This window comes from Megascapheus bottae, chromosome 9 (assembly GCF_031878675.1).
Source record: "Megascapheus bottae isolate mThoBot1 chromosome 9, mThoBot2.hap1, whole genome shotgun sequence".
Classification (NCBI taxonomy): Eukaryota; Metazoa; Chordata; class Mammalia; order Rodentia; family Geomyidae; genus Megascapheus; species Megascapheus bottae.
Window position 1 is genome coordinate 60666987 of NC_143517.1, and position 14561 is coordinate 60681547.

Consider the following 14561-nt stretch of genomic DNA (forward strand, 5'->3'; position numbering starts at 1 on the left):
TCTAGAAGAAATGGATGAATTTCTAGCCAATATTAATATCCCACACTGAACCAAGAAGAACTAATCCAACTAAACAGACCTATTTCAAACACTGAAATAGAAATGCCAATAAGAGACCATCCATCCAAGAAAAGCCCAGGGCCAGATGGATTCACAGCTGAATTCTATAAGGTCTTCAAAACAGAGCTCACACTAATACTACTCAAGCTCTTCAACGAAATTGAAAATGAAGGCTCTTTGCCAAACTCATTCTATGAAGCCACTATAACTCTCATCCCAAAACCAGACAGAGATTCATCAAATAAAGAGAACTATAGAACCATTTCTTTGATGAATATTGTTGCAAAACATCTCAATAAAATACCAGCCAACTGTCTTCAGCAACTCATCAAAAAGAAATTATACTACTATGATCAAACAGGATTCATCACAGGGAGGCAAAACTGGTTCAACATATGCAAGTCAATTAATATAATTCAACACATCAACAGGAGCAAGGACAAGAATCACATGATTGTCTCAATAGATGCAGAAAAGGCATTTGACAAGATCCAACACCCCTTTATGTTACAAGCTCTGGAGAAACTAGGAATCCATGAAACATTCCTCAGTATAATAAAGGCTGTATACGACAAACCCACAGCATTACACTTAATGGCGAAAAGCTAAAGCCATTCCCTCTAAAATCAGGAACGAGACAAGGATGCCCACTCTCTCCACTCCTCTTTAACATAGTATTAGAATTCCTAGCCAGTGCAATAAGGCAAGAAGCAAGCATAAAGGGGATCCAAATAGGGAAAGAGAAAGTAAAACTTTCCCTCTTTGCAGATGACATGATTCTTTATTTAAAGAACCCTATAGACTCCACTCCCAAGCTCCTTGAGCTGATTCAAAACTTTGGAAAGGTAGCAGGGTATAAAATTAACCCTCAAAAATCAACTGCCTTCCTCTATGACAACAATGAGAAGAACAAGGCAACAATCAGGAAAGGAGCTCCTTTTTCAATAGCCTCAAGGAAAATAAAATACCTAGGCATTAACTTAACTAAGAATGTAAAGGACCTTTCTGATGAAAACTTTAAAACACTGAAAAAGGAAACTAAAGAATAACTAAGGAAATGGAAAAACCTACCAATCTCCTGGATCGGAAGAATTAACATCGTGAAAATGACAATCTTGCCAAGGGCTATCTACAAATTCAATGCAATACCCATCAATATCCCAATGTCATTTTTTCAAGAAATAGAAGAGGCAATCCAAAACTTCATATGGAATAATAAAAGACCCCATATAGCAAAAACAATTATTAGTCGAAAGAACAGCGCAGGAGGAGTTTCAATACCAAAATTTAGACTCTATTACAGAGCTATAGTGACCAAAACAGCTTGGTTCTAACACAAGAACAGGCCTGAAGTCCAATGGAATAGAACCGAGGACTCAGATATTAACCCACAGACTGATGGCCACCTAATCTTTGATAAGGGAGCAAAAAAAAAAAAGAATGGATGAAGACAGCCTCTTCAACAAGTAGTGCTGGCAGAACTGGTTAAGCAATTGCAGAAAACTAAAGTTGGATCCTTCTTTGTCACCCTGCATCAGGATTAACTTCAAATGGATTAAAGACCTTGAGGTAAAAGCAGAGGCACTGAAAACTCTATAAGAAGGAATAGGAGATACACTAGGTCTCCTTGGCACAGGTCGAAACTTTCTTAATAAGGACTCAGAAACAGAACAAATCAGAGAAAGTCTGGATAAGTGGGACTGCATTAAACTGCAGAGCTTCTATATGGCAAAGGACATAGCTAGCAAACTAACTAGAAAGCCTATAGAGTGGGAGAAGATCTTCACTAACCATACAATGGACAAAGGCCTCATATCTAAAAACATATCAACAGCTCAAAAAATTGAATCACTCCCAAACTAATCTCCAAAGAAACAACGATCCCATTAAAAGATGGGCCAAAGACTTAAAGAGAGTCTTCTCTGAAGAAGAAATAAGAATGGCCTATGGATACATGAAAAAATGCTCGACATCTCTGGCCATAAAAGAAATTCTCTGCAATGATGGTCTTGACCCGTTGCATATCCGATCTACCATTCCACAAGTAGTCACTATAAACGAAGAGTACATCATATTGCACAGCGAAAAAGTAAATCTTATTAGAGTATTGATTGCTGAAGCATATCTAATATATGGGCATATATATAGCCATGTATTCACCTGCCATTCTTTGTTTCACTGGATTCATGGAAGATTTCACTGTTGCTATGATTTAGTAATTACAATGTTGATTCATTGCCCAGAGAAACATGCATGATGATTTTTATTTCTAAAGGCAAAATATACACAATTCATACATTCATTTCGCTTTCTTCCTCATTAAATATTTATATCTGTGTGACATTTGAAAGGCAATAAGGCATCTGTAAAGCTGTAACTCTAAAATTTCTATGTTTAATGCCAAGGACTGCAGAGGTTATCTGTGTGTGTGTGTGTGTGTGTGTGTGTGTGTGTGTGTGTGTGTGTGTGTGATATCATAATATGTGTGTTGTTCAATGGGGAGAATTAAGACATAAACTATATAATCACAGAAAAACTTGTACAGCTACATCAGTAACAGATGCAACAAAAGAGATATACTTAGTGAGTTGAAAATCCTTGGTGGGGTGTGATTAATTTTGATAAGCATTTAATTAATTGGAGTGTTCAAGTACTCATGTGTACCTCAGTGCCTGTGGGTGTGTGCTGGGAGGTGTGAGAGAATATTGTGTACAAGGCTCAGTAGATACAGATAGCTTGGTTGAGAGCCCACAAGAAGGACCATGGCTAGTGTCCAGTAGAGTGAAACAGAATAGATCAAAGTGAGATGATGAAAAACACACTGGGCCTAGCGGGTCTTTCTCTCAAGGGTACTGAAAAGAGTTGAAGGGTTTGTTTAGGAATAAGATATATAATCAGATTTGATAGCTTTTTCCCCCCAGAGACAGGTGTAAAGCTCTACTCTGGAGTGACACATGAAAGCTGCAGCTATGGATGTATCGCCTACCTTCCCTACATTTGTCAGCTTCAGGCATTGCTATCTAAGTGGAACACTGACTTCGGCCCAGCCTTTCAAAACACTGGTAGGAACTCCCTGCTGAAGGCTCCAGCTTGCTGTAATCCCATTTGTCTATTTTCACTTGTGCTTCTTATGTTTAGGATTATATCCGAAAACCATTTCTATGTATGCTTTCTCTAGTTGTTTTGTCCTTTGGGATTTTACATCTATCTAATCAGCACAGAGTTTTTGTTGCATGATGTGAGACAATGGCCAAATTTTATTCTTCTGCATGTAGATATTCAGTTTCCCCGGCACCATTTATTAAAGACTGCATTCTTTCCTCATTTTCTGCTACTGAAACTTATGGAAGATGAGTTCAGGAATAATTATGTGGATCTACAAAGTCAAGCTAAATCTATTTATTCTTCTTGTTTGGATGATCATCACCAAGCCAATCAAGATCCTTGTCTGACCATCTGGCACCTACTTGCCTAACTTGAGGCTGTATATACACGGATGAGGTTTCTACAACTGCGTACGTGCAGGCAGGAATCACACAACTCAAAAAAGCGTAGCAATTGTCAGGATGATGCTGGACATACTGAGGGCCTTGTCTGGCCAAAGGAAGCTGAATGCAATGGCTACTCCCATAAGATGTACCAACAGTAGGAACCTGAATGCAGACAGAACTGAAGCAAAGGACCAATGAAATTCTAGGTACCAGCAAGCTGGGATTGCAGGTGGTCTGACAGTGAATGAATGGGAGTCTGGGAAGGCGAGTATTGACTCCTGTATGACTGTATGACTTGCTTTGCTGCCAGCTCTCAGTCATCACTCTGTAGGCAGGCTACTCCAGAGACAGCTGACTTGGCTCTGGTTCCATATAGCCCCCAGTTGTGATCATAGCACAGTCCAGTTTGAACACTGCTGTTCTTAGGAGGCATGCCAAATCTCTTATAGTACCCAATGACTGCTCCTTGAGCTCCAGCCTTTTCTTTCCCCACTCTCCTCCCCTCTCCAAACAGTACAGTGATTTCCAATCACATTCTTGGCCTTCTTCACAGATACCTCCTTGGTCTTGGGCTGAATTCCACATGTTTTCTGTGTCATTTGATAACCATTCACAAGGAGAGCTAGATCCTACTGTCGCATTATACACATCCTTTTGCCTCCCTGTCCCCTTTTGCAAAGCTCTTCACACAAACTGGTTGTTTACCTAACAAGACTATAAGTGCACTGAAGACAGCAGGCAATCAGTTATGTTCAAGACAAGATTCTCTACAACTGTTGCACTTGAAAGTTAGTAGGTGCTAAATAGATCTCGCATTGGCAAACGTGTTAAGAGTGCATCTGTAAGTGTTCTAGGAAATAGGAACTGGGTCTAATTCCTGACTGCATCCTCCAAAGTTGTTCATACTGTCTCAATAGAATGTTCAAGAATTATTTAAGTAGAGTTTTAAAGTGGCAACACCCTTTCACTCCTTAAATATAACGTGGTCTATGCTTTCAGGGGAAATTTTGCAAATAAAAATTGCAAAGCAAAATTCTCCAGCAGCCAGGCTTGCCGGGCTCTAGCCATTTGTACCACTGGCAAATTTCCCGGACCCTCCCACTGTGAAGCATTCTCTTCAAGACATGAGAGTTTGCCCGGAGTCTGCTTAGAAAAGCCTGTTCCCAAGACTTTTGTTGCTCTTGGATTTGCTCCCTGCTCCAGAAACATCCTTCAACTCTCCTGAAAACACAATCTGAAAGAAAATTAAAAAAAAAAGTTTGTCCTTGATCACAATTCCCAGCTCTTTCTAAGGCTCCATCTACACTTTTCTGTCTTTGGAGAAGACAAGCCTAAAAGTCTGTCCTGGAGCCAGACTGTGGCCCTGAGTGGCCTGGAGTTCTCATTCAGCACCACTTCTCTTTCCTGGGATTTCCCATTTGCATGAGAAGAGACCCTGGGCTACTTCAGAGTCCACCAGTGTCTCCTGTCTGAATTCTGCCTGCTTCCAGTCTTCCATCTCTCACATCACATCTATTCATGGCCTCAAAATGGCTTCATGGAAGACACTGGCACATATCACCCTGAGGAAAGTCAAGATGAACACTGTGGGAGACTTAGGATTGCTATTTCATTCAATTTATTTTTGTGGATATTTAAGCAGGGAGAGAAGGGAAGCAGAGCCAGTCCTGTGATACTGGCCATGCCACTGGACCTATATGCAACCACAGTGCTTCTGACTGCTTTCAGGAAGCTATTTCTTCCTTATAGTTCTTACTCAATGGAGATTTCTGCTGGACGTCTCTCATTCACTAAAGGGAAAGCCATGAAAACTGTAGCCAGAGTCCAGGCTCTGGAGAGATACTTGTTTTGGAGAAAGAGCCAATATCTTATTTTTATTGATCATGTGCTGTGTAGCATGCCATGTGCTTCACATCCATTGTCACATTTGATTATTGCAGTGGCTATTTTCCAGGGTGACTCTGATCACAATGCACCACAATGTATATAAATGGACAGATCAAATCATAACTCCCCATACAGCTAAGAGAAGATAAAATTTTTTTTAATTTAGTATTTTTAAGAATTTACTTTTTTGTTATTATGGAGGTGATACACAGAGGGATTAAATTATATGACCAGATAATGAGTACGTTTCCTTCTGACCAGTGTCTCTTGTCCCCTCCCTCTCACCCAGGCCCTCTCTCCCATGCTACACTGTTGAACTTTTCACCCTTTTCCCCTCAAGTTCTGTGCTCTCACCCCCACTCTTCTGAAGATGTACACATGAATACACCACACATAAGATAAAGAAGTCAGAATCATCAAAAACTCAAAAAAGAAAAAAAATATTTTGTTTTCATATCTTGGAGTTCTTTTCAGTAGTATATTATTTTATTTAACTATATAATATAGAGTCACTTAGGCATTATACCTTTGTGATTCTCTAAAACTAACCTATTTTGGTCTCATTGCATGTGAGTATCTAGAATCCTGTATAACTTATCATATCCCAGGGCATTTTAGATCTAACTTCAACGTATCAGGGAGAACATGCACTGTTGGTCCCTCTGAGCTTGGCTTAACCTCACCTAACACGATCTGTTCTAGTTCCATCCATTTCCCTGCCAATGATATTATTTTATTCTTTCTAATGGCTGTGTCAAATCCATTGTATAGAGGAACCACGTGTTTTGGATCCATTCATCTGTTGTGGAGCATCTGGGCTCTTTACCTTCCTCAGTTATTGTGAATACTTCAGCAGTGAAAATTGATGAACAGATGTCTTTCCAGTATCTTGGCTTACTAGGCATTCTGGGCAGATGCCTACTATTGGTATGGATGTGTTGTATGGAGAATCTATGGTTAGTCTTTTTGAGGCACCTCCAGACTGCTGTCCAGAGTGGTTGCACTAGTTTACATTCCCACTGATAGCAGTAGGGTACCTTAATCCCCACATACCTGCCAATATTTGCTGTTGCTTGAATTCACAGAGTTGGCCAAACTTACTGGAATCTGAGTTGTTTCGATTTGCATTGCCTTTATGGCCAGCTATGATGAGCAAAAAAAATCTTAATATTTTAAAAAACAAATTCAACTAAGCTAACTCATTCCTTCCTAGTTCTGACTTGAAGCCCTTACATTTCCCCGTTCATAAGTTGATGATGTAATAGCTTCTGTTTTGTAGAATTGGTGTGGTGTTAAATGAGCTAATATCTGTCAAAGAATTAGACACATTAGAGCCACAGTCCAACTGTTCAAGTTCACTGGTAAGCACACTCAAGCATTGTTTTACAATACTAATTGCATATTGGTGCTAAAGCTTCTGAGATTTAGAGCAGGAGCATTGCACAGGAAATAGAGGAAACGTGAGCAGACATAACATATATAGAGAAAATTAATTGTACCACATTGTGAAAAACCCCCAATGACATTATTGATCATTTAAATAAAATAAAATCAAATTTTTTGCTGTCAAAATTTTGACTGTGGCATTTGAGTTAATCTTTCAAAGGTTTTATTTTATGGATTATTTCTGGAAGCTAAGTGTGAGCACAGCTGCACAGAGCTGTGTCTTAATTGGCTTCTGAAAGCGTATTCTGAGTACATTTCAGATTGATTCAGCAAGAGGTTGAACGACTGACTCACAATACCCTGCCCCATATCTGCTTGTTGTGGTCTAAGCTCCGAAGTGGTTCCCTTCTGCTCAGACATGTAAAGATTGAAGATTTCTGGAGACAGGCAAGCTCGAGCTAGCTGTTGAACCGCGCTGAGACTGCTGTGATTTAGATGACCTGAGGGAGCTTCTGTTTCTTCATCTACAGAAGGGAAATCATGACTTTTCCTCCCCAGATAATTTACACTAAATGATACAGACACAGGTCATGGAACACAGTGGGTGCTCACTCAGTAGCTTTAGCTATCAGAGGAACTTTCACTCATCCCTGTGCCTGGATTATACTCTTGCCTATATTCTATATCATGGAGTGGAATCATAGGAAGAGAAACAAAACTTAGATTTCAAGGATTTCCTATTTAAAAATATTTTCAAGATAGTAAAGAATTTTGAACCCATACTGAAAGCTTTTTCCTCATTCATTCAATTGTTCAGCCATTACTGAACTCACTGACAGCCAAGAGACCCCCAAGGACAAGGAAGAGCAAATCACTCTGTCATAAACCACAGCTCAGATTCTAGAATTTAACTGTGTGACCTTAAGCAGGTGACTTAATTTCTCCAAGCCTCATTCCTCATCCGTGAGTTGATAACATTAGGACAATTGTCAGAATGTGACAAGGTATTAGTTTTTAATTTCCTTAATGTTATTGTAAAGGTGATATACAGAAGGATTACAGTTACATAAGTCAGATTAAGAGTACATTTTTTGGACCATGTCACCCTTAACCTTGTGAGTTCTCTCTCTCTCTCTCTCTCTCTCTCTCTCTCTCTCTCTCTCTCTCTCTCTCTCTCTCTCTCTCTCTCTCTCTCTGTCTGTCTCTCTCTCTCTCTGTCTCTCTGTTTTTCCCTCCCATTGCTACACACAAGTTGTAAAAGTCCTTTTCCACATAATGTCTAGTGAGTAGCATACTGCATTTGTTCATCCTTGGTCCCTCAATTTCTGTGTCTCCCTTTACCCTCCCAAAGACAGATAAATGAACAAATGGTACAAAAGGAAAAGTAAATCAAAACAGAAGGAAACCCCCTCCTTGTTTCCATTTCCTGACATTATCCATTTTGGGAAATATTTTATAACATCAGATACACATAGCTATTGCTCCTTTGGTTTCATTGTATGAATGTCTAGAGACATATAATTTATCATATTCCAGCCTAAGACTAAACATAGACATTCCTTATGATCCAACAATCCCACTACTGGCCATTTACCTAATAGAACACAAACAAGGAAACACCAAAGCTACCAGCACAACCACGTTCATTGCTTACCATAGCCAAGATATGGAATCAACCGAGATGCCCTCAGTGGAAAAATGGATCAAGAAAATGTGGTAGATATACATAATGGAATTCTACCATGGAATTGTACCATTCATAATGGAAACAGTTGGAAAAATTATATTACATGAAGTGAGCCAGACCCAGAGAAATAGGTTGCATGGTTTCCCTTATTGGTAGTAACTGGAATGTACCCCTAAAACTACAAATAAACACACTGGATGGTAAATGATATGCATTAGTAATTCCCTTAGTTAGCAGCAGGGGCATATGGTAGAGCTAGAGGCTAGAAGGTAAGGAGAAATTGGGGAATGGACCATATCAGGTAGGGGCAGCAGGAGGCTCTTTGTCAGTCAAGAATTTCACACAATAAATAACATTATTCTGTTTCCTAACTATCACCATTCATTGGTGGTTTAAATAATATAAAATGAAGAGATAATGCCTCATCTCTTCCCAGATAACTGCTGGATAGATGACCTGGCAGAATGCACACCCCTCTCCCTTCACCCACCCCTCTCACTAGTGTGGAATGCTTCATGACACCGCCTCATGGGCCTCTGCCCTCAGTCTTACCCAACCCATGGCAGCCGCTATTTGATGTCCAGTGTGATATAGTAATATCTGTAATACCACATAAAAAGAAGAGGGGCTGGGAGAGCAGCCTAATGGTAGAGTGCTCACTTAGCGTGGATGAAGCCCTAGGTTTGATTCCTTGGTACCACATACTCAGAAAAAGCCAGAAGTGATGCTGTGGCTCAAGTGACAGAGTACTAGTCTCGAGTAAAAAGGACAGTGCCCAGGCCCTGAGTTCAAGCCCCAGGACTGGCAAAAATGGAAGGCACTCTTTACAGTAATAAAATGATAAACCATAGGCAATGTGAACTCTTCTGAAGGAAATTAATCAAATGTGAGAAATAACGAATGCATTTGCTGAACCCACATCACATCCAGCACGGAATCCACCATTACACAGCTCCTGGTGCAGGAAAGGGAACCTTTCTTTAAGTACTTCTTAGGGCTGAGGGACTTCAAAGTCTTTTTAGATAATGGTCAAAGGTCTTTCTGAAAGACAAGTTATGCTACTTTTCTTCTCAGCCTCAGAAAACACTCCCAGGCCTTATACCAGTAAGACCTAGGATGAGAGGGAGTTTTACATGCAGGGTGTGTTGGTACCCAGACACTGGATTAGACATTATTTGGGGTGTTTCTGGTTTGGATAGAGATTAACATTTAAATTGGTGGACTCTGCTGCCTGGCTAAGAGAGCAAAACTATATGAGGGAAGCAGGGTATAGGAGATGAGGTACGCACAGAGCTGCAGGCAGGCGAAGGTGACTACCACAGTCAGATCATAAGAATATTTGAGCACTACACTCAGGAAAAACTGTCATCCAGAAAGCTTTGAGAGTCCATTTTCAGATCCTTCTTTTATGTGGAAATGTATTGAACACAGGAAAAAAATACAAGTTTGATAACTGCACGGATTTATGATTTTTCAAGAACTGAATACATTGTTCTCTGTAGCTTAACATTAAAAGTAGAACATGTCAGCAGCCCCTAAGCTTTTGTTCCTTCATCTAGTACTACTCTTATTAAAAGTAGAGAAGGGCCATGAGCCAGTGGCTCTGGCCACTGATCCTAGTTACTCAGGAGGCTGAGATGGACCATTCAAAGCTAGCCCAGTTATTAAAGTCTGTGAGACTCTTATCTCCAATAAGCTACCAAACAACAACAAAAAAAAGCAAATGGTACTGTGGCTTAAGTAGTAGAGTATTAGTTTTGAGCAAAAGAAGTTCAGGGAAAGTGTCTAGGCCCTGAGTTCAAGCCCTAGGACTGACAAAAAAAGTAGGGGGAGGAATCATTTTACCAAATAGAGGGAATAGTGATCACACTGACTTACTCCTTGACAATGAGACAGTACTTACTATGTGCTTTGCCCATGTCCAGATCATTCATCTAGTCTTTGTAACAATTGATGGGGCCAGTTCTTGGATTTGCCATTCTTTGGGTTTTGTTGTAGTTGTTGATATATTTTCTGATTTTGGTGACCATTTTTATTTTTGTAAAAACAAACGTGATTTTCTTTAGTCTTTTCCTTTGTTCATCCCTTAAATTGAGTTTAGTACTTTAGCGTCTTTTTTATTCCTTTGTCTACACAGCCTCCCTTGATTTTTTTCCTCCCGGTACATGACATAAAAATGTTGATATGTTCCACAGATCATATTGTGTGTGTGTGTGTGTGTGTGTGTGTGTGTGTGTGTGTGTGTGTGTGTGTGTGTGTATGTGTGTGACTTGAACTCAGGGCCTGGGCACTGTCCTTGGACACTTTTTGCTAAAGGCCAGCGCTCTGCCACTTGAGTCACAGCACCACTTCTGGCTTTTTCTGCATATGTGGTACCGATGAATCAAACCCAGGGCTTCATGCATGCTAGAGGTGAGCACTCTACTACTAGGCTACACTCCTAACCCTGTTCTTGAGCTTTTCTACTCAAGGCTAGCACTCTATAAACATTTGAATCACACAGCTCCATTGCCATCTTTTTTTGTGGTCAAGAAGAGATAAGTGTCTTGCAGACATTCCTGCCTGGACTGCTTTGAACTCAAATCTGTAGCTCTTAGGATAGATACTAGGCACCAGCTACCACTCCTGATGAGAGAGAGAGAGAGAGAGAGAGAGAGAGAGAGAGAGAGAGAGAGAGAGAGAGAGAGAGAGAGAGAGAGAGAGAGAGAGAGGGGGGAGAGGGAGAGGGAGAGGGAGAGGGAGAGGGAGAGGGAGAGGGAGAGGGAGAGGGAGAGGGAGACTTTATCTCTCTTAATTTCTGTGTTGGTTTCTAAACTCATGCAACCATTGAACAATTTGACAACTTCACAAGGATAAAGAACAGGAAGTCCAATGTTAACATGAGCAAATATACCACCAATGTGTTCAGATTTGTTCCTTTCTACACTTGGAAGCCACTCATCTTCCCATGAGTCCATGGGAAAAGGGTGGAGATAAAGACAACAGAGATCATGTTTAACATACCTGATGTTCTTACTATGCTGGGACATACTAAATGCTTAGTAAATATTGGTTCAATGACTGGAACACTCAGGCTGAGTTATTGGAGGTGGATTGGAGGAATAAGAACAGCAGACAGACATTCTTTGGCTGGCTGAGCACATCCAGTTTGTAGGAAGAGCCCACCTTGGCAAGCCAAGTAGTGCTCAGAGTCTCTGGGTGCCTAGAGATAATAGTGAAGAACAGTAAATCCCTATGGTAACAGTCTGTTAATTGGAGTAATCATCTACCAGAACAACCATCTTACTTATTCACCTTTCTTGAAAAACACAGCAGTGATATTCGCTAGATACTGTGTTGAAAATGAACTATATAACTTGTGGATGGGGACAGGCGGGAAAAATTGGCAAAGCATTAGGGAAGGGGGGGCATTGTATCCATTAATTGACTTATGAAATGGTAACACCTCTGCACATCACCTTTATAATAATAGTAAAGATATTTAATGATAAAAGACCACAGAGATTTTGGTGTAGTTTGGTCCATTGATACGTATATATGTCAACAGTTCCCTACTGCCTGTCATCATGTGAATTTCCCTAAATGTCTGTGGTCCAGTTCTCAACAGAACTGGGATCAGTTTGCAACGTACATTTATGTATACACAGACCTGTGCACGAGCATTCACATCGAATGAAACATCAAAATAGACCTGACTTACCAGGAAGAAAACAATTTGCATGGCAATGAGAATGAGAGCAGAAATCAGACATAGTTTCTTAAAAATTAAAGAAGTTCAAAGAATCTGTTTAGAAATTGCTTCCCAAACCTGAAAAGTAACATTTTTTAAATTACCATTGGAATCAAAGTACTTTGATATTCTCTCAGGGGGGGCCAGTTTGTATTTATAAACTATTTTGTAGTCAGTGTGAAAGTGCTTTGTTCATTTTAAATGAGTTTTTTTCTGGTTGGCATTTGGGAGGCCATGGGTATAAGGCCCCAGTACATTTATATCTGCTCTTCATGTGTCTGGTAAGAAGAATCAATTTTGTTCTGGAGTAAGACAGTGGGTTTCAATTTGTTTTATCGTGAATTGATCTTGGGTTCGCATCAATTCCTTTTGCCTTTAAAACAAGAATGATATCCAGCCTCCCTTAGAGTGATTCATGTGACAGGGACAACTGGAGTCATGACATAAAATGGAGCTCAATAAATGCTAATTGCATCTCCACAGTCTTTCCTTTTGCAGGTTGAGTGCTTAAAATGAACCCTAGAAATGGTTACAAGTAAAAGCATCCTATTTTATCTTGTGCCTTTTGGAGAAATCATAGCCTAACGTTCTCCTTTTTCATGTGAGCTGGATGGGAGGGAAGAAAAAAATGGTGAGGTAAAAGGAAAAAAATCCTATAAAGCATTTAAATAGGAATAAGACAGCCTGAACCGTCAAAATGCTTACAAATATGTGCATTAAGAGCTATGCTTGAGTGGTGTCTTTCCATTGATTCTGGGCTTGGTGATAGGTCATTTGCTATGACATATGGGGCAATAGAAAATAATATGTGAGTAGAAGCTTGAAATATGTTTGGTTTCTGTGTCCCATGTCCTCCCCACCCCCCCAAATAATACTTGCAATCCTGAGATTTTTACCTGTGAGTACACCTGAGAGCACTTCAAAAATACGCCCAAGACAGAATATGGGAAGATTGGGGGCAACAAGGAATGCCTTAGTCCACAGTCTGTGAAATGCTAAGGCGTCCTAGATTACTATGAAGCCATCAGATTCACCAGCCAACTGAAGACAGATGAAAGAGCCCAGAAGAGAAAAGCTGGTCTGACCAGACCCGAGGAACTCTCTAGCCAAACCACAATAGTGTGAGCAAACCTTTACTATCTCAAGCTCTAAGATCATGTATGACAAAGCAAAAGATAGCTGATACACCAGGTTCATAGATAGAGGAAGAGACAGTCGTTGGTTAGGTGACATGACAAGGAAGGAGGCCTGGCATCCACTGAAAAACTCTTATGAAAGGTAATTGTCACTTAGTTTGTCTTACGGGACCTTCCCAGAAATGGAAAATCAAAGTGTATGTCATACTAAGAAAAGTAAATCCAGTGAGATATCAGATATTGTTGGAAGACATACCACAAGGTGGGTATTTTTTATCCTGTTTCATAGGTGAGTATATTGGATCAAAAGTGAAAATCTTTGCCAAGACATTCAACAAATGCAAAAGGCAAAACTGGATTGGAAAGCCTGGTAAATTCGACATAGAAGTCAATGCTTGTTTGGTTACTTGTGTGATAGATGCCAAAAGCTTCTCAAGTTGTTTGTCTATCTGTAAACAAAGCTAACACTCTGTTCATCAAAGAACCATTCATTTGTTTGATGGACTCTGTATCTCCCATATTTTCTATATACTTATTAGCTTTTGTATTGAAGGGGATTCTGGGGCCTGGATCTCAAAGAGTCCAATTTATACACAAGCTAACAACCCCAGTCATGGAAACATGATTGCTGAGATGGCGCTGAGATAGCTGTCTTTTCTAAATTAAAACTTATAATAGATTTATGAGCCACAAATCAATTGTAGTAGCCCACACACCACAAGTAAAAATGAAGTAGATTAAAATAGAAAACATCAGATGCAATTGATTAGACAGGTAAGCAATGATTGCCTCATATAGGCTGTCTTTGTTTCCCATACATGCTTTTTGTACATGCTAATTTATAGCACCTTCTTACAGGGAATTGTGTTGAAAATCAAAAAGGTGCAAGTATCCCTTCCTGAACTGAAGAGTAGGAGAAAGGTAAAGACTATGCAAATCCAAGGGTTCTAAATATGATTTCGAATTTTCCTGCAGCCATGCAAGACTGAGAACAAGGAGGCCATATACAGACCACTCTTCACTTACTTCTGCTTTTTCCTTAGTACCTCTAAAGCTCAGTAGAGCTTTGTGGCTGTTCAGAAGGTGGTGACTGTCCACCTTGTGTCAGGGTGAAGGTTGTAGCCTTGAAGCTAATGGTTGTGGTGATGGAGGCTGGCACTGGTCCCTGCCCCCATGACTAATGG

General features: G+C 40.1%; 1 protein-coding gene across 2 annotated transcripts in view; it reads right to left on the bottom strand.

Moving 5' to 3' along the window:
* Positions 1 to 14561, bottom strand: part of Adcy8 (adenylate cyclase 8) — a 191764-nt gene that overhangs the window by 116899 nt on the left and 60304 nt on the right. The gene's annotated exons all lie outside the window — the stretch shown is intronic.